We start from the raw sequence: 25,752 nt of genomic DNA on the forward strand, positions 1-25,752 counted from the left end.
GGGCACTAGCAGGACCCCTAAGAGGGTGATCCATGTTAACCGCCTCAAACTCTTTCATGACAGGGCAGATGTAAATATGTTAATGGTTAGAGAAGAGGACCAGGAAGCAGAGAGTGAACCTCTCCCTGATCTCCTCTCCACTGACCCTAAAGATGACTCAGTAGATGGAGTGATCTATTCAGACACCCTCTCTGGCCAACAGCAGGCTGACTGCAGGCAAGTCCTCCAGCAGTTTGCTGAGCTTTTTTCCTTAACCCCTGGTTAGACACACCTGTGTACCCATGATGTGGACACAGAAGACAGTATGCCTGTCAAGAATAAAGTATTCCGACAGTCTGACCAAGTCAAAGAAAGCATCAAAGTGGATGCTGGAGTTGGGAGTGATTGAGCACTCTGACAGTCCCTCGGCTAGCCCAGTGGTCTTGGTCCCCAAACCTCACACCAAAGATGGCAAGAAAGAGATGAGGTTTCGTGTGGACTACAGAGGGCTCAACTCTGTCACCAAGACAGATGCTCACCTCATCCCAAGGACAGCTGAGCTCAGAGACAAATTAGGTGCAGCCAAATACTTAAATACCTTTGACTTGACAGCAGGGTACTGGCAAATAAAAATGGCACGTGGAGCAAAAGAGAAAACAGCATTCTCTATACCTTATGGGCACTACCAGTTTACTGTGATGCTCTTTGGCTTAAAGAATGCCCCTGCCACCTTCCAAAGGTTGGTGAATCAAGTCCTTGCTGAATTGGAGTCCTTTAGTGCAGCTTATCTTGATGATATTGCTGTCTTTAGCTCTAACTGGAAGGATCACCTGGTCCACCTAAAGAAAGTTTTGCAGGCCCTGCAAGCAGCAGGCCTCTCTATCTATCAAGGCATCTAAATGTCAGATAGGGCAGGGTACTTTGGTTTACTTGGGACACCTTGTGGGTGGATGCCAAGTTCAGCCACTCCAACCCAAGATCCAGACTATTCTGGACTGGGTAGCTCTAAAAACCCAGACTTAGGTCAGGGCATTCCTTGGCTTGACTGGGTACTATATGAGGTTTGTGAAGGGATATGGATCAATAGTGACAACCCTCACAGAACTGACCTCTAAGAAAATGCCCAAGAAAGTTAAATGGACTGTGGACTGTCAAAAGGCCTTTGACACCCTGAAGCAAGCTATGTGTACAGCACCAGTTTTGAAAGCGCCAGATTATTCTAAGCAGCTCATAGTGCAGACTGATGCCTCTGAGCATGGGATAGGAGCAGTCCTGTCCCAAACAAATGATGATGGCCTTGACCAGCCTGTTGCTTTTATTAACAGGAGGTTACTCTACAGGGAGCAGCGTTGGAGTGCCATTGAGAGGGAGGCCTTTGCTGTGGTTTGGTCCCTGAAGAAGTTGAGACCATACCTTTTTGGTACTCACTTCACAGTTCAAACTGACCACAGACCTCTCAGATGGCTGATGCAAATGAAAGGAGAAAACCCTAAACTGTTGAGGTGGTCCATATCCCTACAGGGAATGGACTTTGTAGTGGAACACAGACATGGGACTGCCCATGTCAGTGCTGATGGCCTTTACAGGTTCTTCCACTTAGAAAATGAAGACTCTCTTGGGAAAGGTTAGTCTCATCTTCTTTCGCTTGGGGGGGGGGGGGTGTAAGGAAATGCCTTCCTTGGTATCGTTACCCCCTGACTTTTTGCCTTTTGTTGATGCCAGTTATGATTGAAATTGTACTGGGACCCTGCTAGCCAGGCACCAGCACCAGTGTTATTTCCCTAAACTGTACCTTTGTTCCCACAATTGGCACAACCCTGGCACACAGATAAGTCCCTTGTAAATAGTACCCCTGGTACCATGGGCCCTGTTACCAGGGAAGGTCTCTAAGGACTGCAGCATGTCTTATGCCACCCTGGGGACCCCTCACTCAGCACATGCACACTGCCTCACAGCTTGTGTGGTCTGGTGGGGAGAAAATGACTAAGTCGACATGGCACTCCCCTCAAAGTGCCATGCCCACCTTTCACTGCCTGTGGCATAGGTAAGTCACCCCTCTAGCAGGCCTTACAGCCCTAAGGCAGGGTGCACTATACCACAGGTGAGGGCATAAGTGTATGAGCACTATGCCCTTACAGTGTCTAAGCAAAACCTTAGACATTGTAAGTGCAGGGTAGCCATAAACAGTATATGGTCTGGGAGTTTGTCAAACACGAACTCCACAGTTCCATAATGGCTACACTGAAATCTGGGAAGTTTGGTATCAAACTTCTCAGCACAATAAATGCACACTGATGCCAGTGTGAGATTTATTGTAAAATACACCCAGAGGGCATCTTAGAGATGCCCCCTGAATACCAGTCCGACTCCTAGAGATAGGCTGACCATTTTCTGCCAGCCTGCCACAACCAGACAAGTTTCTGGCCACATGGGGTGAGTGCCTTTGTCACTCTGTGGCCAGGAACAAAGCCTGTACAGGGTGGAGGTGCTTCTCCCCCTGCAGGAACTGTAACACCTGGCCGTGAGCCTCAAAGGCTCATGCCTTTTGATACAGCACCCCAGGGCATTCCAGCTAGTGGAGATGCCCGCCCCTCTGGTCACTGCTCCCACTTTTGGCAGCACGGCTGGAGGAGATAAAGAGAAAAAGAAGGAGGAGTCACCCACCAGTCAGGACATCCCCTAAGGTGGCCTGAGCTTAGGTGACCCCTGCCTTTAGAAATCTTCCATCTTGAGTTTGGAGGATTCCTCCAATAGGAATAAGGATGTGCCCCCCCTCCCCTCTGGGAGGAGGCATAAAGAGGATGTAGCCACCCTCCAGGACAGTAGCCATTGGCTACTGCCCCCAGACCTAAACGCCCCCCTAAATTTAGTATTTAGGGGTGACCCTGAACACAGGAAATCAGATTCCAGCAACCTACAACAACAAGAAGGACTGCTGACCTGAAAGCCCCGCAGAGACGACGGAGACGACAACTGACTTGGCGCCAGCCCAACCGGCCTGTCTCCATACTCAAAGAACCTGCACAGCGACGCATCCGACAGGGACCAGTGACCTCTTAGGACTCAGAGGACTGCCCTGAACTCGAAGGACCAACAAACTCCCGAGAACAGTGGCACTGTTCAAAAACTGCAACAACTTTGCAACTTTAAAGCAACTTTCAAAGAACTCTCTCTTCCCGCCTGAAGCGTGAGACTTCACACTCTGCACCCAACGCCCCCGGCTCGAGCTCCAGAGAACTAACACCGCAGAGAGGACTCCCAGGTGACTACGACAACGTGGGTAAACTGAGTGACACCCCCCGGCACCCCACAGTGACGCTTGCAGAGAGGATCCAGAGGCTCCCCCTGGCCGCGACTGCTTGGTAACAAGAAACCCGACGCCTGGACCAAGCACTGCACCTGCAGCCCTCAGGACCGAGAGGAAGCACCTTCCAGTGCAGTAGTGACCAGCAGGCGGCCCTCTTCCTAGCCCAGTAAGTGGCTGGCCAGAGAAGCCTCCCGTGCCCTGCCTGCATCGCCTAAGTGACCCCCGGGTCCCTCCATTGCTTTCAAAAGCAAACCCAACGCCTACTTTGCACACTGCATCCGGCCGTCCCTGTGCCGCTGAGAATTTGTTTTGTGTGCCTGTTTGTGTCCCCCCCCAGTGCTCTACAAAACCCCCCTGGTCTGCTCCCCGAGGACGCAGGTACTTACCTGCTAGCAGACTGGGACCGGAGCACCCCTGTTCTTCATAGGCGCCTATGTGTTTTGGGTCCTCCTTTGACCTTTGCACCTGACCGGCCCTGTGTTGCTGGTGCAGTGACTTTGGGGTTGCCTTGAACCCCCAACTGTGAGCTGCCTATGCACAGGAGACTGACTGTGTAAGTGCTTTACTTACCTGAGAAACCTAACCAAACTTATCTCCCCCAGGGACTGTTGATTTTTGCAGTGTCCACTTTTAAAATAGCTTATTGCCATTTTAACTAAAACTATGTGTACTACTGCTTTGAATCAAAGTTATATACTTACCTGTGTGAAGTACCTTGCATTTTATGTACTTACCTCAAATCTTGAATCTTGTGGTTCTAAAATAAATTAAGAAAATATATTTTCTATATGAAAACTATTGGCCTGGAGTTACGTCTTTGAGTGTGTGTTCCTCATTTATTGCCTATGTGTGTACAACAAATTCTTAACTCTACCCTCTGATAAGCCTACTGCTCGGCCACACTACCACAAAATAGAGCATTAGTATTATCTAATTTTGCCACTATCAACCTCTAGGGGAACCCTGGGACTCTGTGCACACTATCTCTCACTTTGAGATAGTATATACAGAGCCAGCTTCCTACAGCATACCATTGCCCAACAAGCCTCTTTTTCAGTTGTTGCTCTCTTTTTCCTGGCTAGCACAAGCACGCAGTAATTCACCTTACTGTGCAAGTAATTTGTGTTTCTTTCGATTTCCTTGCAGGTGATTGCTTTGAGCAACAACATTGACTCCGGATGTCAGGACTGAAAGTAGATGCCACAATACAGTCCAGTCCTTAGGATCAGGTTAGTGGGGTTACGCCTAGTTGGAAGTCTGAAAGCCAAGCAGTTGGCACATGCAGGGGTCCCTGTCCTTAATGGTAGCCTCTCCCCAAGGCCTTGGGAGTAGGCAGAATTTCCAGGGGCTGTTGGACCAAAGCCCAAATTTAAAGAACAATGAATGTAGAAGAGAGCCCAAAATTAAAAGGTAATGGCGGTGTGGGGCCCTGGAGTAGATCAGGAACAGGAATATGGGGCGGTGGGAGGGTCAAGCTAACTGGAGAAGTAGGCCGACTGGATCTCGTGCCCTATGGTAACTATATTCGTGCCCTCACCCTGCATCATTTTGTCATCAATAATTGTTTTGAAAATGTTGCAGTCATATTATAAAATATGTTATAGAAGATGCTACTACTGATGTAATATGTGGGGTAAATAGAAGTGTATGGCAAGGACTTGAGCTTAGGGCACGAGTTATAGTTACTTCAAATAACTCTAACTATAACTACTGAAATTCTATTGTTTTTGTGTGTAAATTCTGAACCTAACTATAACGCCCCTCTAACCTTTGGTTTATTTGTGAATTTCTGAGGGGTTTTTAAATTCTATTTTCTAGGTATATCGTCCCTACAACCCTTGGATTTTTCAGTGAATTTCTTATGTTAAGTAATATTTAATTACATTTTAAAATTAAGTAATATTTAGTTACCTTTTGTTAATCCAATCGTCGCCATGCACGGCCTTTGGCCGTGTGCAGCAGGGGTTGGTTGCAGAGCCTGGCCTGCACCCAGGCCCGGCAGCCAACATCCCATAGGCACACAAAACATTGCACCACACACGACCTTCAGATGTGATCAATGATGTCATACAACATGTCATAAGTGATATAATATGTAAGGTCATGAGCAGTTCCTGGCAGGGGTGCAAATGATAGTAAGCTCTCATAACTATAACTGCTGAATTTCTGAGTTTTGTTCAAAACATTAATGTTGTCAGACATGTTCGCCTAACAATAATGTTATTTTAACCTTTGTTTTTTCAGTGAATATAGAAAAAAAGGTTACAGGGTTACAGGGACATTAAAGTAAAAACAAACTTAGATAGTCATTGAAAAAAATCAAGGTTACAGAGACATTATAGTTAGGCTCACATTTAGCTCATACAAAATCAGTGAAATTAAGCATTTATAGTTACCTGATCTAGCTATATCTTGCGTCCCCATAATGCACTGCGTATGACCTCACATATTACATCACTTGTGACATGGTCAGTGACATCACTGATGATATCACTGACATCACACAAATACTCACATACCCATTCACACACTCGTAAAAATACTGGCACACACCGTCTCAATCACACAACCACTGACACAACCACTCACTCACCCATGCAGCACTCACTCATCTATTCAGAGACCCATACAACTACTCACACACCCACTTACAGACCCATACAGTCACTCACATACCCACACACCCACACATACACCTAGGCAACCACTTACATACCCACTTACAGACCCACACAGCCACTGACACACCTATTCACTCACCCATGCAACCACTCACACACCTACGCACTCAGCCATATGGTAATTGAGAAAGCTGCTCACTTAAACATACAGCAGCAGACACACCCACTCACTCACCAATGCAGCAACTCACAAAGCCATACAACCACTCACACACCCACTGACTCACACATCGAGTCACTGACAGACACTAACTCACACACTCACACATTTACCCATGCAACCACTCACACACCCACTCGCTCACTGATGCAGCTACTCACCCATTCACTCACTCTCCTGTACAGTCACTGACACAGCCACTCACTTATGCATACAGTCGCTCGAGCACCCACTCAATTATCCATACAGTCACTGACTCACTGTAGGAGGCTGGCTCTCTTTATGGTGTACGAAAATTATGTGAACTGCGCATACAGTCCAACCAACCCCACTTTGGTACCCAGACGTAAAAAGCAGACTACCTAATGATTTGTTTTTGTGGTAGTGTGGGTGAGGAGTTAGGCTAATCACAGAGATGTGCTAAGCATTTGTTGTACTCATAGTATCAATAAATATGGACAAACACTCGGAAGAATAACTCAAGACCAATTTACAAAAATACTACAGATTTTTATAACATTTTTGAAGACCAAGATCATCAATAAATGGTAATTACTTCTTTAGTTCGGAATTTTTAAAGTTTAGAAAATATTCAGTTTTTGTGTGTAATTATGCACCATAGGAATCAATGGGAACATTTTAAAAAATGCATATAAAATCAGGCAGTGCACTTATAAGTGTCACCTTCTACTTTTTGGTCAAGGTCATTGATGTGTCCAATGGGCCAGCCGAAAAACATTAGGTGGTTCCTGGTTCAAGCGGGAGCAGCAGCTGAATGCCTTGGAACTGGTGTCCAAAGGAGAAGTGGACCACTTGGAAACACACTGCAAGGTTAGACTTAAAGGTAATTCTGCTGGGTTCCTTTGGAGGGTAGAGGTTTCAATGGGTTAGGGACCCCTAGAACACAGCTGGTTGGTCGATGAAGGGGCTGGGGAGGTTGGGTGCAGTGCAGGTAGGTCAGCCAGGAGTCATGCATCCTAGGGTTCTTGGAGTCAGGAGCAGGCAAACTTGAGGGTGGATTACAGGTCAACAGGGCCACTCTGGGAGAGGGGGGTCTTGGGTATCCTGAAGTCCCTTGACTGGTGCGTGCTTGTGGGCTTTAAGGTGTCTGGAGTGGACTTTGCGTCTGGGTGTCTGACATTGGTGGTCCGGTACCCCAGGTAGTGATATGTCACAGCCCTGGAGAGCTACAGTGCTTCCAACCTTGGCACGGTGGCAGGCCTTGTCCCTTAGGGCTGTTGTACTGAATTTGGATGAGGTGCTGGGTCCCAGTCATTGGTCAGCCACTGGCCACTTTACTGGACTTCACAAGTTTCTTGCCTGCAGGGTGCAGGAAGTGATGCCTAACCTAAAACAGGATTTCTTGATGCTTCTTAGAAGGCTGGAGGTGCTCTGGAATTTTGTAGAGTCCTTCAGGTTTCCAGGCAACACCTCAGCAACGCTTGTCAAGTCGCTGGAACAGCAGGCAGGGTTTGGCACCTTTTTCTTTGTGCAGCAGGACTTCAGATCTCATACTTTGTGTCTTATTTGTTCCTGGTCTTCTTGTGTCTGTTGAATCTAATCTCTTGGTCTAGGGATGCCCTCTAAATACTGCATTTAGGGGGCAATAGGGGAAGTACCTGGTAGTGGCCAATGGGCCACCTACCTTAAGGTGGCTACACCTACTAAGTGACCACTTCTTGTGGGAAGGGGGTAACATCCCTAACCCTGGATATTTTCCTGCGACCCAAGATGGAGGAAAATGAAATGGAGTGTTCACCTTGCCTGCCACACCTGAGGGGTGGTGCAGGCTGAGGATGGCACGCTTCCTATCCTTGCTGAGTTTCCCCCCTGTTTTCCCATCTAACGGGTAGCAAAATCATTGGGTGGCCATCTGCTGCTAGCAGCAGAGACGGAGGTCAGATTTCAAAGGCTATAAAGCCTTTGAAGATGACCACTGGTGCAGGGTGCCTGCCTGGGGGAGGAGGTGTAACACTTCCACCCAGGAAAGGCTTTGTGTTCTGGTTCCTGCGAGCAACAGGCTCTCACCCAAGGAGTCCGGAATCATGTCTAGTGGTGGCAGGCTGGTTAGGACCATTCAGAAACCATGTTAGGGCAGTTAGGTTTTGCAAGGGGCACCTCTCAGTTGCCCTCTGGGTACATTTTATAATAAATCCAACACTGGCATCTGTGTGGGTTTATTGTTCTGAGTTGTTTGATACCAAACAGCCCAGGGTTCAGAGAGGCCATCATGTAGCTGGGGAACTCATAATGACCAGGGTCCAGCACATGCATTTGCTATTGCTTCCCTGCACACTTACTAGTTCTTAAGAATTAGCAAAGACACAGTAGGGACATGTTTGCTCATGCACAAATATCCCCTCACATGCATTAAAGAGCACCCTGCCTTAGGGATGTAAGGCCTGCCAGATGGGTGACTTACCTATATTGAACGTAGTGTTAGTGGGCATGGCACTCTTGGTAAGTGCCATGTCGAGTTTGTAACTTTGGATTCACCTTGTCATCCACTTGCAATGGCATTCTGCATGATGGTGGTGTGGGGCCTCTCAGAGTGGCACAATTAGTGCTGTAGCGCTTAGGAGTCCTCTTCAGTACCCATGCCCTAGGTACCAGGGGTACCATTTACTAGGGTCTTACAAAGGTGGCTGTTGTGCCAAACATAGTACAGCTTGGGGGAAAGAGATCTGGCCCTGGGAACCTGTTTAGCAGGTGTCCAGAGCACTTACAGTTTTAAACCGCATCATTTTCCAGGCAAAGGGGGGGGCGGCTACCATGTCAAAAGAGGTCCTTTCTCACACTCACCCAGTCACTCATCAATAAAGTCACTCAAACAACCACTCACTCACCCACACAGCTACTCATATACCTATTTATACACCCATACAGGCATTCACACACCCACTCACAGAACTATACAGGCACTCAGACACTCACTCACACACAGATACAGTATGGGTGAGTTAGTGAGTGCGTGAGTGGTGCATGGGAGACTGAAAGTCTATGAGTGCATTTATGGGTGAGTGAGGCCTTGAGTGCATTAAAGGATAATTGACTGAGTGTATGAGTGCATGTATATGTGAATAAGTTAGTGCATGGTGGTTGAGTGAGTGTATGAGTGCATTTATGGGTGAGTGAGCACGTGCATGAGTGCTGTATGGGTGAGTGACTGAGTGCATGAGTGAGTCATTGACTGAGCACATAAGGTTGTATGGGTCAGCGAGTGAGTGTGTGAGTGGTGTATGGATGATTGAGTGCATGTATGGGTGAGTGAGTGAGTGCATGAGTGGTGTATGGGTGGTTGAGTTTATGAGTGCATGTATGAGCCAGTGGGTGAGTGAATGAGTGCATGTATCTGTGAGTGAGTCGGTGCATGAATGGCTGTATGGGCGAGTGAGTGGGTACAAGTGAATGTATGGGTGAGTGAGTGAGTGTGTTAGTAGTTCATGGGCGACTGAGTGCATCAGTGTGTGCATGGTTGTGTGAGCGAGTGTATGAGTGATGTATGAGTGATTGATTGACTACACGAGTGGTGTATAGGTCAGTGAGTGAGTGTGTGAGGGGTATATGGGTGACTGACGGCGTATATGAATCCATCTATGGGTGAGTGAATGAGTGCACAAGCGCTGTATGGCTAATTGACTGAGTGCATTAGTGCATGTATGGGTGAATTACTGAGTGCATGTGTGGTGTATGGGTGAGTGACTGAGTGAGTGTATGAGTGGTGTATGAGTGATTGACTGAGTACTTGAGTGGTTTATGGCTCAGTGAGTGAGTGTGTGAGTGGTGTATGGTTGATTGACTGAGTGCATGAGTGCATGTATGGGTGAGTGACAGTGCATGAATGGTGTATGGCTCATTGACTGAGTTTATGAGTGCATGCATTGGTGAAAGAGTGCATGCATGGGTGAGTGAGTGGCTGCATGAATGGCTGTATGGGTAAATGAGTGAGTGCATGAGTGCATGTATGGGTGAGTGAGTGCAAGAGTGTATTTATGTGTGAGTGAGTGCATGAGTAGTGTTTGAATGATTGGATGAGTGCATGAGTGCATGTATGGGTAATTGAGTGTATGAGTGCATATATGTGTGAGTAAGCGAGTGCATGAGTACAGTATGGGTAATTGACTGAGTGCAGTGCATTAGTGCATGTATGGGCAAGTGAGTGAGTGCATGAGTGCTCTATGGGTGAGTGACTGGGTGTATGAGTGCATGTAGGGATAATTCACCGAGTACATGAGCAGTGCATGGGTCAGTGAGTGAGTGTGTGAGTGGTGTGTGGGTGACTGATTGAGTACATGAGCGCACGTATGAGTGAGTATGTGTGTGCATGAGTGGTGTATGGGTGATTGAGTGAGTGTATGACTACATGTATATGTGAGTAAATGAGTTCATGAGTGCATGAATGGATGAGTGAGTGGGTGTATGAATGGCCCTATGGGTGTTTGAGTGGGTACATCAGTGTCTGTATGGGTGAGTGAGTGGGTGAGTGGTGCTTGGGTGACTGAAAGACTATGAGTGCATGTATTGGTGAGTGAGTCCATGAGTGCATGTATGGGTAATTGACTGAGTGTATGGGCGATTGGATTGTAGGAAGTGAGTGCATGAGTGGCAAATGTTTGCTTGAGTGGGTGTATGAGTGCATGTATGGGTGAGTGAGTAAGTGAGTAAGTGCATAAGTGTTGAATGGGTGAGTGCCTGAGTGCATGTAGGGGTAATTGACTGAGTACATGAGTGATGTTTGGGGCTCCAAGTAAGTGTGTGAGTGGTGTAGGGGTGATTGACTGAGTTCATGGATGGGTGAGTGAGTGCACAAGTGGTGTATGGGCGATTGACTGGGTGTATGAGTGTATGTATGGGTGAGTGCATGTATTGGTGAGTGAGTGGGTGCATGAATGGCTGTATCGGTGAGTGTGTGGGTACATTACAGCATGTGTGGGTGAGTGACTGAGTGCATGAGTGGTGTATGGGTGATTGACTGAGTGTATCAGTGTGTGTATGGGTGTGTGAGTGAGTGCATGAGTGGTGTATGTGTGACTGACTGAGTACATGAGTGGTGTATTGGTTAGTGAGTGAGTGTGTGAGGTCTGTATGGGTGATTGACTGTATGAGTGCATGTATTGGTGAGTGACTGAGTGTATGAGTGGTGTGTGGGCGATTGACTGAGTGTATGAGTGCATGTATGGGTAAGTGACTCAGTGCACGAGTGGTGTATGGTTTACTGAGTGACTGTATGAGTGGCGTGTAGAGGATTAACTGAGTGCATGAGTGAATGGTTAGGTGAGTGACTATTTTTTTAACATTATGTAAAATGCAGTGTGCAATAGATGTTGGGGGAGCAGAGGAGTTGAAGGCAGGGCCTGGCCTGGCATTGTGCAGTCGTCATCTAAACTTTTAGTCACATATAAAAGATTACTATAATATGGTGTACCATTCAGTCTTTAAAAACACGTCTGATCTGCAGTTTTGGCTTGTCATATTTGGTTAGCATTTCTGTACATTTTGACAAAAGGCACAGTTGTAGAATCTGGTAATGTTAAGTAGAGAAATAATTCAGAATTAATTACAGTGCTAGAAGTGAAAGAGCAGTCTCCGCAATCATGGTTCCATTTATATCTGACCAGTGGTGGTTGGTGATATATAAATATGGTGGGGCAGTGAATCCATTGAAAACAGAAATGCATAAAATAACTATCCATTTGAAACACAAAATATACATCCAAGAAAGAAAAAAAGAAAGTTACTCACCTTGAGGTGACTGTGGGAAAAGCCTCTTTTGTCATGGTTAGCCCCCGCTTTTTGCCTCGCATTTGATGTGGTCTTAAAATTGTCAGTGCCCAGAGCCCCTGACAAGCAGGTTCCCGGTGCCAGATCTCTTTCCAAAAACTGCTGTGATGCATTGGTACAATTGGCAACACCTTTAGCTGCCACTTTAAGCCCCCAATAAATGGTACTTGGGTATCCAGAGCATGGGGTACTAAGGGTAGGCCCCTGAGGGCCGCAGCACAGATTGTGCCACTCGCTAGGGCCACAAAATCCAGAAGCACCCAGCACTGCCATTGCAGGCTGAGTGTCATGGTGCAATCCTAAAATGCAAAATCAACATGGCACACAGCCTGTGTGCCCTGTCCACTATGCACTGCATGCAATATAGGTGAGTCACCCCTCTGGCAGACCTTCCAGCCCTAATGCAGGGTGGACTATACTGTATGTGTGGGCATAGATGCATGAGCAATATTCCCCTACTGTGTCCTTGCCAAACCTGGGACATAGTAAGTGAACAGAGCAGCCATTTTACCTGGCCAGTACGAGTTTCACAGCTACGTGATGGCTACTCTGAACCATGGGTTGTTTAGTATCAAACAAATCAGAATGATAAATTCAAACTGGTGCCAATACTGGATTTATTCCAAAATGTACCCAGGGGTCACCTTAGAGGTACCCCCTGCAAAAGCTTACTACCCTGGCATGGTTGCTAGTGGATGACAACCAGCCTGCCACCATCAGACAAGATCCTGCAACCTTGGGGTGAGAGCTCCTGCTCTCTGGATCCCAGAACAAAGATTCCTGGGTGGAGGTGTCACACCTCTCTCCTCAGGAATGTCCATTGTCCTGCTAGCAAGCTTCAAAGGGCTTACCACCTTTCAAACTCTACTCCCAAGCCTGCTGCTACCAGCAAGTGGCCGCCTTCATTGCAAATCCCTACTTTTGGCATTAGCAACAGCTGGAAAACAGACAAAGGACCGGAGGAGTGGTCAGCCCCAGCATGCACCACTCCTAAGGTGTCACATGCAAGGTGACCCCTCCATTTTATTTCCCCTCCTCTTGCATGGAAGGAAAATAGCCAATCAGGTTTAGGGAAGTGACCTCTGCCCACAAGAAGTGGTCACTTAGTGAGTGTAGCCATCCTAAGGTAGATGATCCATTGGTATTTAGTGGGCACCCCTAGGCCAGAGATTCAGATTTGAAGGACAAAAGAAGACCAGCAATAAAGAAGACCCAAGGATTGAGAACTGCTGCACCAAGAAAAAGGCGCCAAACCCTGACTCCTGCACCCAGGACCCAACAATCACCACTGAGGGGTGGCTCAGACATGAGACAGACTCTACAAACCCTCAGATGACCTCCATTCTTCTAAAAATTGCTGAAGCTCTCCCTCCAGAGTGAAGGCATCACTCTCCTACAACAAAGACCAAAAGGCCCGTGAAGTACAGTTCACTGACCGGCTGCTGACCAAGGTAATGCACACCGCAGCTGGACCCAATTTCACCCAACAGACTGTGAGGACAAAACATACAGTGTGCCAAGTTTGATGGCACTGCAACCATGCAATAACCACAAGTACTGGTCACTCAACATCAGACACCGAGAAGGACTGTCCACTCCGGACTGAAAAAGGACTAGGAGGAAGCCCCAGTCAACAGACTTCAGAAAACACCAGGACCCCCTACCAGAGTGTCCCTGCTGGCCTGCAAGCAACCCTCAAAGTGAACTAACTCTGGCTTCCAAGGGCACCTTTGCGCATAGCTCCTGGCTCACCGATCTGCTCTACACCTGGCTGCCCTGTGCCCTGCACCAAAGATCCTGCTGTGTTCTAAGGGTCCCCCACCCCTTTTGACTGCGCCACTCCATGGGGACCCACTGGACTCACCTTGAAGACCACCTGTACAGTGCTTATCCAAGTGGTTCCCTGCAGTAGCCCTGAACCAGCTCCAATGACTTTCTGCAGCTGTTCCTGCAGAAACCGGAAGCCGCCTGAACTTCTTCAGCTGGCCCACAGAGCCCACCGATGACCTCAACCTATCTGCAAAAGGAGACATTGGTAAACGCATTGCCTGATTTTATATGCATTTTTAAAGTATGTCTCCGTTGATTCCTAAGGTCTGTAATTACGCACAGAACTGAGACGTCTTCTAAACTTTAAAAATTCATAACTTAAAAAGAATGTACCCAATTTTGAAGATCTTGGTCTTAAAAAAATATAAAAATCTGAAGTATTTTTGTAAATTGGTCTTGAGTTATTCTTTTGAGTGTGCGGTCTCATTAATTGATACCGTGTGTACAACAAATGCTTTGCACTTCTGCAAGATTAGCCTAACTGCTCGACCAAGCTACCATAAAAATTAGAGCATTAGGTGGTCTAGTTTTTACCTCTGTAAAGCAATGTGTGGTTGCCCGGACTCTCCGCATAATGTGCCCAGCTTTGCACACTATATAGAGAGTCAGCTTCCTATAGTGACATCACAGAGCAAACTACCTTATCCAATCCAGACTCTGCTCTCATGCTGTGAAGCAGCATGAGGGAAATGTCTGGATTGGCTAGAGCAGGCTGCCTCAGCACTCCGAAATGCACTGGAGACCTGTGCCTGCTCTCCAACCCAGCTGCTTAAGACACCTGGGTTGGAGAGGTTTGAATTGTGCACATCAGGCTGGCCGTAATAAGATAGCTGGCCAAACGTACATGTGCACTTCAAACCAAAGTGGCCACTCCTCATTGCTACGCGATCAGCAGCAATGATGCACTGGCCCTGTCCCACATTCCATTCGACAGAGAGTACAAAATAAAATGGTAATAAAGTAATTTACTACCATTTTATTTTCCACTACTTCTGCAGCAGTGTGGGGCGGTGACGCTCCTCCGCTCCTATAGAGGAACCTCCGATGTAACTGACCCCAAATAAATCAACATTAACTTCTTGTTCTATGACTCCAAGTATGACCATAATAAATTCTTGTGCATCTTGTTGAGTGTTAACAGTAAATGTTATTGATTCAGTACATGTATCCAAAAGATGCCAGATTCCTGAAGCAGAATGTATTACACCTCTGTCACCCATTAAACTTTGCAACAAATTATATACTGCAGAACACATTCTTTTATCTGAATTTTGTTCAATTTGTTTTGTAGTCTTCCGCTTTGGACAGATTATCCATTTCTCATAGACAGGGTGCTGACTAAATGCAGCGTGTATAGATGTCTTAACCGATTGTACTCTCTTACACAGCTTGCATCAGCACTAGCTTTCTTCTCATCAAAGTAATTAAAAAAAAAAACGGACAATGTTCTAATTTGCATTAAGGCTACATATGACATTGCTTCTTTGAATACAGAACTTCCAACATTAACTAAATCTTCATATACACTGAAACCTTGGGATTTATGGATGGTTATATCATATGCTAGAGAGAGTGGGAATTGATGCCACCGGATATATGAGTCTTTTACAAGCAAAAAACATACTATCCGTTTGCCAATCTTTTTTACATCATCTATCTGATCAAATTTTATAGCCAAATATTCTACCTTATTTCTATTTGGAAAATTAATGAAATAAATAACTTTACCCCTTGCACCATTTACTAAGCCTTCCTCAACAATTAAATTACATCGCAAAATAATTTGACAATTTTTACAGACACATAAACACTTTACTAATCCTGCTGTCCTGGATAACTATTTCTCTAAAGAATCTAATTCTGATTGTAGTTTATCTGATTAGTATTGTAACTCCCTGATGTTCCATTTTATCAATAGCTGTAATTGCCAAAATCTATCTTTCTCTAATTGTAGAACTTTTTTACTGTAGCTGAAGCACTCTTGAAGTGTTAGCATGAAACAAACTATAGATTTCTCTTCTTTGATGAATTTCAACATTAGTTCTGGTGGTGTAATGTTAGAAGGGAATGCACTTTTGATGATGCAACGTTGAAAGTACATTTCCCCTATTTTGTGAGCACTCCCACTCTAATGTCTTTCAGTATATCTCTAAATTCCGAATCAGATGCTTGGTGCTGTTTTTTCACTAATTATTTCTATTCAAAGTTTAAACAAATATTCACGGTGCCAATACTTCCAAGGGAATTTCTTGTTTCATTATGCAAAAGTGTTTTGAAAACAGGATTTCCTTTTAGAGAGTTAAGTTAGAGTATGTCCCCAAACACAAGTAAATGTTATTCTCCAAAAAGTACACCATAGTTTGTTCTTTAAATATGCTACATCCTTAAGTGTATGAAGGCAAGCATTATGTTCAATTCCATGCTGACTTCATCAATTACTAGAAGCTTCAGTTTTCTCAAAACTTTTGATACCTACTGGCAAGCATCACCAGATAATTTCTGATATTACAGTTTATTGTCATGTTAAACAGGTAGTGTTAGTAGTCTATGTAGAGTAACTCCTTTAATGTTATGTGCAGATAATCCTGTTGATGCTATTACTACACATCACAAATTTGAATCAGTAGCCTTTTGTAGATAGACGCTGAGAACTTTAATTAGACATCCTTTGCCAGTGCCAGCTTGTCCACTGAAGTATAGTAATATTGCTAACGCAGGTTTGCGTCAAAAAGTATAGCGCCTGCGCTAATGCCCTGTTAGCGTCCTTGGAAATGACGTTACCAGGGCTGGGGAGGCGTAGGGGGAACCGGGGCTTGTGCGCCTCTAAGCAGTGTAGCGCCTTTTTCTGGCACACAACCCCTATGGACATGGCTCCTGTCTTCGTAAAGACAGGAGCCATGCCCACCACCCCAATAACCATGCCCAGGGGACAAGTGTGCCCTGGGCATGGCCATTGGGGCCAGAGCCATGCAGGGGTCCTAAGTCAGGGCCTCCTAGCAGTGTTGGGGTAAAAACAAAATACTCACCCAGACTTACATGGGATGGGTCCCCCATCCTTAGGTGTCCTCCTGGTGTGGGTGCCCCTGGGGCCAGGGAAGGGCACCTGTGGGCAATTTCCATGGTCTCTGACCATGGAAATATGCCTACAGGTCCCCTTACGCCTGCCCAGACCCAGGCGTTAAATAATGGCGAGCAAGCTCAGTGCCATTATTTAAGGCCCCATCCCCCGTGCTGAATTTTAGCATGGGGGGATAAATATGGTGCAAAGGCCACATCGTCCATTTCTGGATGGGAACTCCTACCTTGCATCTCATTGACGCAAGGTACGTTGTGGAGTCTGAAGGAAATCTGACTTTGCCAATAAAGGAAATGTCTTATGCAGCTTCCGGGAGTGCAGCTTCTTTTCTGGTTTACATATGAGGGTTTTGGTCGTTACCCTACGCTAGCACCAGCAGATGTATGCGTCGTTTTCAAGACTGAGTATTTTTGGAATATATATATGTATATATATATATATATATATATATATATATATATATATAAATATGTGTGTGTTAGGGTCTGACTGCAACTATAACTATAACTACCAAGTGGCGACCCCCACTAGGTAATGTGTGTGTGTGTGTGTATATATATATATATATATTTACTTAAAAAAAACAAAGGTTACATGGATGTTATAGTTAGGCTCACATTTTAAACATACAAAAACCATAAAAATTAATCTGTTATACTTAGAGTTATCTCAAGTAACTATAAGTCGTGCCCTAAGGTAACTATAACTCGCACTCCTGCCATGCACAGTTGTTTTGTCGAAAACTTTACTACAAATATTGCATTGATATTATCAATGATGTTATCAAAGATGTCATGAGTGCCGTAACTTGTGGAGTAAACAGCAGTGGATGGTGGGGGATGCAAGTTCCTCCTTGTTGAAGTGTTGGCAGCCAATCAGAGCTCTGCACATGATCTGGAGAGGTCGCAAATCCTTCGTGTCCCTAGATATACAAATTTGGATTTTCCTCAATTTCTCAAAAACTACTGAATGGATTTACACTAAACAACAAAGAGGGCTCTTTCTGTACCAAAAGCTACATTTCTGCAAAATTTGGTGTAATTCCTTCCAGTGGTTCAAGTGCTATCACTGTTCAAAGTTTCCTATGGGAATTACCATTGGAAATGGTCCTTTTTTCACCCCCTTTTATCTCAGCCCCCACTTGAAGGATCACACCGAAACTTTCCAGAGAGCATCTGACCTGACTGATGAATTTTTTGGGAAAATGTTGTGAATATTCGTCAAGAGGCACTAACGATATATGCAAGTAAAAAAACAGCTTTTTCTATAGAATCTAGGTCCTAACTATAACTACCTAGTGGCAACACCCACTAGAGAATATGTGTGTGGGTGTGTGTGCTTGTTTCCGGTCCAGGGAGGACCTGGCAGTTCGGGCTGAACTGTTCCCATGGGGAACAGGGTCAAGACTGATTTGCATATAGCTGGGTCCAAACTGGGATGACATGGTGAGCAGAAGAATGATGGATTAAACCCAGATCTGTGCCTGGGGGTGAGTGGTTCAAAAGTTTGAGCACTCCGTCCATCATCCTTTTGTGTTGCTAAAGTTGGCCCCTAGGGGCTGTTCTGAGCATTACAGTCAAGATACTACAAGATTTGCTGCACTCGGAAACTTGCCCCATAATGCTTTGTGGGGCATTCCTTTTACTGAACATTTTATCCACAACTCAGCTTGTGGTGGTCTTAGGACAATGGGACCACCATCAAAATGGCAAAGGGCACAACACGCTCTTTCGGTCTAGGTCATCTCTGGGTTCCCACACTTGGTTGGGGGGACCCCCAAAAGAATAATATAAATAAATATAATAAATAATGGCAATATTTTCATTTTTGCTGATGATGGAAGAACAAGGTAAATGGAAGTACTTTAGTTATATGCAGGGCCACTGGAATTATGTGGCAGAGAGGACCAAATTATGTGGCAGGGTTGACCAATTTATGTGGCAAGAAAAGTCCTGTTATGCATTTAAAACGCCAATAGCTCTAACTCAAGCCAGTGCAAGAACTATTGCATTGCAAATGCTTGTTATTTGGTGCATATCCATTCAGTTGTTTTAGGGAAATTAAAGAAAATCCAAATTTGTATATATAGGGATGTGAAGGCTTCGCGAACCCTCACGATCTCATGCTGAGATCTGATTGGCTGTCATCACTTCAACAAGGCATATTGTCCCTTACAAGTTTTGGAGATATATACATATCTATATATATATATCACCAAAACTCCAAAACACAAACCGTCTGAACTCGTAGGGAAAAACATTAATTTACTGAAAACAAACGTTTCGGCGTACTCTCTCCTCACTTTCCACACTTCCTGTATTTGCCACTCACTTCTGTGGTTTGGTTAGTTTTGGGATGATTCGTCAAGTGGGCCAAGAAAAAGGGGGGTTCGTAAAACTAGATTTACCCAAGCAATTTCCCAAAGAGGTTTTAGACATGACTATAGCCTGAACGCTGGATGGAATTACACCAAATTTGAAAAAAAGCTGGCTCTTGATCCAGAAAGAGCCCTTTTTTGTGATTTGGTGTAATCCGTTTGGGAAAGGAAAAACAAAATTGTATCTCTAGGGTTGCGGAGGATCCGCAGATCCGACAAGTCTCATGATGAGATCTGATTGGCTGACAACACTTCTACCAGGAAGTGTTGGCAACCATTTTAGGACTCGGACTCGGACTCAGCCGAGTTCCAAACAAAAAAGTAAAAATAAAATAATTTTTGCTGTGATAATAGCGGAGGATCCGTGAATCTGTGCAAATTTTTTCTTTAAACAACAAGATTGGTCTCCCACGCTTGTTTAAACCTTGGCCCCTAGCTGGGCCAGGAACAGGGAGCAAATTCAGCCCTGGACACACATAATCAAACCCTCTGGTAATGACACAGGAGCCCTGCTCTCTGAAGCAGCTGGCCACGTCACCCATAGGATGACAAAAGAGTGGACAGCCTCTTAGTGTTCCCCATCATTCGGTGAAGTATGTCTTTCGTGTTGAGTTGTGGATACATGAGGTGGGCTAAAGCAGCTCTAGCATAGAGCTACAATAAAAGAATGCATTTGCTTATTAAATGGCTTAGCAGTAGTCTTGCCATCCAGCATCCTTTCACACCCACCAATCGGGCTTGAGTGCAGGGATAGCTGAAGCCGCTCTACATAACAACCCGAGATCAGTATGAACGGGCCCGTAACACGTCACAGGTTTTATATTACACAGATTGATTTGCCTTTGTAAATTCTATCTCCCTGACCCCCTGCGGGTAGTGCTGCTGCAGTAGGAAGGTGCCTCTCCTTAGCCGGGTGTCACCCACCTTTCTTTAGTCTGCTAGAGTCTGCATTGATGATGGGCAGTTCTGCCAGCTGCTAGTGCTATCCCCTGGTAGAACTGGTTTCTACTCATGCAACGTGGGTGCGTCAGGGCTCCAGCCTTGCAGGACACCAGGTTGCTGTTCTTTGTCCATGACTTCCAGGTAGCAGAATACCCCAGTAATGTAAGCTCTTGTGAATACTGAAAGCTGTTTTCTCGCCCTGCTGGGCCCAACCAGCTGCCCATTCTGCAGAGATGGATTCATCTTCTTTGTTTCAAGGGCAGAGGGCAAAAGGCATCATGTCTTGGGGCTGGTTACCAGGTGAACAGGGAACAGGGGTGCAGTACAGTCCCTAAGAGGGGCAGAAGTGCAATCCTAATGCAGTGCTTTTTGGTCGGTTTAGATTAGGTATGGATGGTGGTGCTGAAATTCTTTGCAACGATCATATCGATTGAGCATTCCCCACATTCAATAATTTAATCTTAATACCGCCTGCCACAATCTGGGGAAAACTGTACCGTGGTTCAATTCCGATGGGTTGCAGGATGAGGCCTTAGACTGCAGGCCACAGACCACGTTTGATGCAGGTAAAGAAGCAGGATGATTGCGGCCTAATCAACATATCTGCGGCCTCTGGGCCCATAACACAAGGCAAATTAGAGAAATTAAATAGCTCAAAGAGAGTTAGGACAAAGCATGAACACCGCCTCCCCGGGTTCGACTTCCCAGTGATTCCTCCTTTTGGCTGTTGAAGATAGACTGTACAGGTATAAAGGGATAGGCGAAGAAAACAAAAACCCTTGCCTGCCACGTGTGAGGTGGGCACCACGGAGCACATTGAGTCAGGTAAGGTTGGCCAGGGAGAGGCACCTACCTTACTGACCCTTGATATGAGAACGAGCTGAGGCCAGGCACTGCCGGTGGACGGTTTGGGTTTTAGGGTGCAGGATTGCTCATAGAAATGAACACTCAACGCACATGCCGTCAGAGATTAAATCACTGCAATGGAAATCTGGCATTCAACTCTTTTGAAGTTGGTTGATTAAGCAGCATTAATTTCCATGAACAAGAGATCAAGGGCCAGGTTTACAAGAAAGTGGTGCATCAGCTTTGATGCACCACTCAACTTGAGTCCCCCTGCACCTCCCTAATGACACCATGTTTACGCCATATTTACAATACAGCGCACCATGGTGCTCATTTCCACAATAGTATCATCATTTATGATGCTATTGTGGCGCTTTGTTGGATTAGCGAAATAAATTATGGCGCTGGTGCAGCAAAGCACTAGGGAGGCCCATAGGCTACTATGGGCCCATCCCTTTAACGCCTGCCCTGAGCAGGTGTTTAAAATTACAGTAAAAATTTTGCTGTGAAATCTTCACTGCGCCATTTCTTGCAGCCTCCCTGCAAGGTAACACCCCCCCTTGCAAACATTATGGGGGTCATTCTGACCCTGGCGGCCGGTGACCGCCAGGGTCACCGACCACGGGAGCACCGCCAACAGGCTGGCGGTGCTCCCGAGGGCATTCTGACCGCGGCGGTTCAGCCGCGGTCAGAAAGGGTAAACCGGCGGTCTCCCGCCGGTTTACCGCTACCCCATTGAATCCTCCATGGCGGCGGAGCGCGCTCCGCCGCCATGGGGATTCAGACACCCCCTACCGCCATCCTGTTCATGGCGGGAAACCCGCCATGAACAGGATGGCGGTAGGGGGTGCCGCAGGGGCCCCCGTAAGAGGGCCCCGCAAAGTATTTCAGTGTCTGCTTTGCAGACACTGAAATACGCGACGGGTGCAACTGCACCCGTCGCACCCCTGCAACTACGCCGGCTCAATTCTGAGCCGGCGTCCTCGTTGCAGGGGCATTTCTGCTGGGCCGGTGGGCGCTCTTTCGGAGAGCGCCCGCCGGCCCAGCGGAAATGTTTAAATGGCCGCCGCGGTGTTTTGACTGCGGTGCGGTCATTTCACGGCGGTACCTTGGCGGACGGCCTCCGCCGTCCGCCAAGGTTAAAATCACCCCCTATGTCTGGTGCAGGTATAATGTGATGCAAGGGGCTACAAAGTGGCGCAATGCATGCATTGCAGCACTTTGTAAATATGGCGAAAGGGAATGGCCTCCATAATGCCACATTAGCGTTAAAAAAATTACATTAGTGTGGCACTAAGAAGTGCTAAGGCCTTGTAAATCTGGCCCAAAATGTGATATGAAGCAAAGAGCGTGCATTCTATGGGCTGACACCCACTGGGAAAGGATTAAGGCTCTGATTTAAGAAAAATAACACACAACTGCGCCAGCACAGTTGTGTGTCAAAAAAATTACTGCCAGCATACACCATTCCTTAGCGCCATCCGTGCAGCATATTTAAAAAATGACGCACCATGGCGCTAAGGAAAGGTTAGTGTAAAAATAAATTACGCTAACCATTGCGACATGCCGGAAAGGAAAATTACGTTAATGCTGTAAAAGTGGCATTAGAACGTTTTGAGGCACGTTTGTTGTGGAGAATGCAGGCCAGAAGAGACCCTAGGGAGATCCCAATGAGCCCAGTATGAGCCAGGATGGACCTGCAAAACCCCAGGAGGAGAAGAAGAAGGGAAGTGTTGCTTTAGTGAAGAGGAAAATGACATGTTGGTCAGAGAGGTGACGGAACGCCAACACCAACTCTTTGTCACCTTCAAATTGCCAGTAGGTAGGAGAGAGGCTATATGACAGGCAATAGTAGATAAAGTTAACAGCATGGCAGTGAAGAAGAGGACTGTCACTGTTTGTAATAAGCATTGACACTATTATAAGCGCAGAATGAAAGAGAAACAGACCAGGAACCAAAAGGCAGCACTGCAGACTGGAGCTAGAAGTCTGGCGCCCCAGGAGGACCTGGATGACCTGGATGACCTGGAGGAGATGGTGGCAGTGGTCACCCTGGAGGAGCTGGTCACTGGAATCGCAGGACAGCGGAGGTTACCAAGACCCACCACAAATGCACGGTAAGTTGCAGGGGGGACTATCTGTAATTTTACAAATGGCAGAAGGAGGAGGCACATAGGACACACTGAATGTATACAAAAGGGTTGCCTCATAGTGACAGGATCAAAAGGCCCCATCTCCACCGAGGCCTCATTTTTAGTGATGCTCTGGTGGTGCTATGCACTTCGCCTTATACACAATGTGGTGGTAAGCCACTTATTGTGACTTAATACCACCTTGGAAATATGGCCACTACACATGCAGCACTTTGCCTGGAAGGTGCGTTCAATCAGTGTGGCTGTGCCAAAACAACACCCACTGCATATTGTTGTTGTCCCAGATTTAAGACTACAGATAAACCTGAGGTGGCAACTAAATGCAACACCAGCCCCGGGTGGTGTTAGGATGGCAGAATGAAGTGAAATGCTTTCCTTCCTCCTCATGTCATTGCCCTTCTTATGTGTGCTGAACCTTGCAGCACACATACAAAGTGCAAATACCCATAAAAGATTGCATTTGCAGCAGGAAGGTGTCTTTTCCTGCCAAAAATCCATCTGCCCTGCAGCGCAGCCATCCTTGCACTGTGGCGCAAGGTTGTGTGCGTTGGCACTCAGCAGCAAAAATTGCACTGATGCAGGGGCCAACACAGGGCTGCACCATATACACTTTAAAATGGTGCATCCAACTGTATTGAAAGTGACAGATATGATGTATGCAAGGAAAGGTCCATCATGCAGGAAGCGAAGAACTAATGGAGCTGACAATCCATAAAGGTTGCACTGTGTCATCTAAGTACCACATGTGTAAGGCCTGCTAAAGGCAGATGACAAAGTGACACAAGCATTGTAAGCAATGGGCCTCCCTATGCTTTACTGCACTAGTGCCATCATGTATGGAGCCAATGCAGCAAAGAACCAAAATTGTGACAAAACTCATTAGACTACTGTGGGAATGCCCACCATGGTGAACAGGAATGTAAATGATGTGCCACCATGGTGTCAGTGGCTGGGGCAAGGGGCCTGCAAGGAATAGGGTGGTGTGGGATCAATACACCAAATATCTTGAAAGGTTGCCCTATGTGTGCTGCACAATGCAACACATAATAAACAACTGCAGCCTGGGGTCTGTAACATGCCACTGAATCACCAGTAGCATGTAAATGATGAGCCATGTCAACAGCCACTACAGTCAAAGATTGATCTTTCAGCATCCCATTGCAGAGAATAATGCCTTACCTCCAGTGGACCTGCCTGTCCTGGATTTTACAGATGACATGGATGACTAGCTTCCGACCATCAAAGAAGAGGCTTTCCAGAATGTCCTAGGTTTCTTCCAGACACCACCTCCAGTCGCAGGGAGGACACAGTGTTGCAGGGTTTCCACCTGAACTACCCAATAACCAATACACAGCACCAACCAGTCCTGCCACAGCCTTGGACCCTGAGGAACCAGACATCACCTTTCAGAGGATAGCAGTAGGAGTCCAGCAGGAGCTGGAACAGTGGGTGCAGGTAGGGATGGAGACCATAGCAGGCAGCCTAGAGGGAGTCCAGAGGTGCCTCAGTCCAAATAAGGACAACTTGCTGCCATTAGAGGCACCCTCTCCCCGCTACATGGACTCCAGCAGTCCCTGGCCAACATAGCTGCTTTCATGAGGCAGAGGTTTGAACAATTGCCCTTCCAAAGTGGCAGCAGGATTATAGATAACAGGCTAGGGGCTATACAAACCGCCCTGGAGTCCATACAGTGGGTATTGGCCTCCCTCAGGGAAAATATGGCTGCCTACCACCGTGATGTAGCTGCGATGTTGAGAAATCAGCAGTTCCTCCTTCCTGCACTGATGCCACATGTGTTCTCACAAAGAGCAGCTGCCGGGACCTTTGATTCCACATCTCTATCCCCTGATGTGTGTGTGGCCCCCTCAACTTCAACAACAGCACCACCCATGGCACAGGAGGCCCCACACACATCAGAGAATGAAGATGTGGAAGGAACAACATAGACAGGTAAAACCATCTAGTAGCACCCGTTTGTGCCACATGGACAGTATCTTCTTAGTTCTGTGCTTAAGATCATGCCAGTGTTGTGACAGCTGGCAATTTGCCCTCCACTAAACCGCTGTTGACTTATCTTCTATGAACTGTCATTGTCTCTATTCCTACCTATTGCCAATTTGGACACCTCCTCACTAATGTACACTTCTCCTACACATCTCATGACATGTCCCTCACCCTTAGACTCAGAATCTACATCAGATGGCTGAGGATCTCTCATGGGGTCAGTGAATTGGACATTGTACTGCATTGGAAACTAAACTTGCATGTGTAAATAAAACACCATAATCACATGTATCATGCTCTTTTTTCAGTGTTTAATCAACTCATATATATATCTGCATTGTGTGAAGCAATGTCAATGAGAACAGAACCAAATTACATGTGGCTTACTGTCAGACACAGAGGCACACACTAGGACTCAAACATGATAAAGGTGACCAATAGTATTGTGGATTACAAACAACCTACTGAGACTCCCAAGCATGTATTGTGCATATATACATGCAAGTTGACATATGGCATGAATGGTTCAGAACTCAACAGTCAGAGAATTTCCCTGACTAATTTACCAATACAACAAATATGCCAGGAACTGAAGAGCATATTTAAGACTGTGACA

This window comes from Pleurodeles waltl, chromosome 1_1 (genome assembly GCF_031143425.1).
Source record: "Pleurodeles waltl isolate 20211129_DDA chromosome 1_1, aPleWal1.hap1.20221129, whole genome shotgun sequence".
Lineage (NCBI taxonomy): Eukaryota > Metazoa > Chordata > Amphibia > Caudata > Salamandridae > Pleurodeles > Pleurodeles waltl.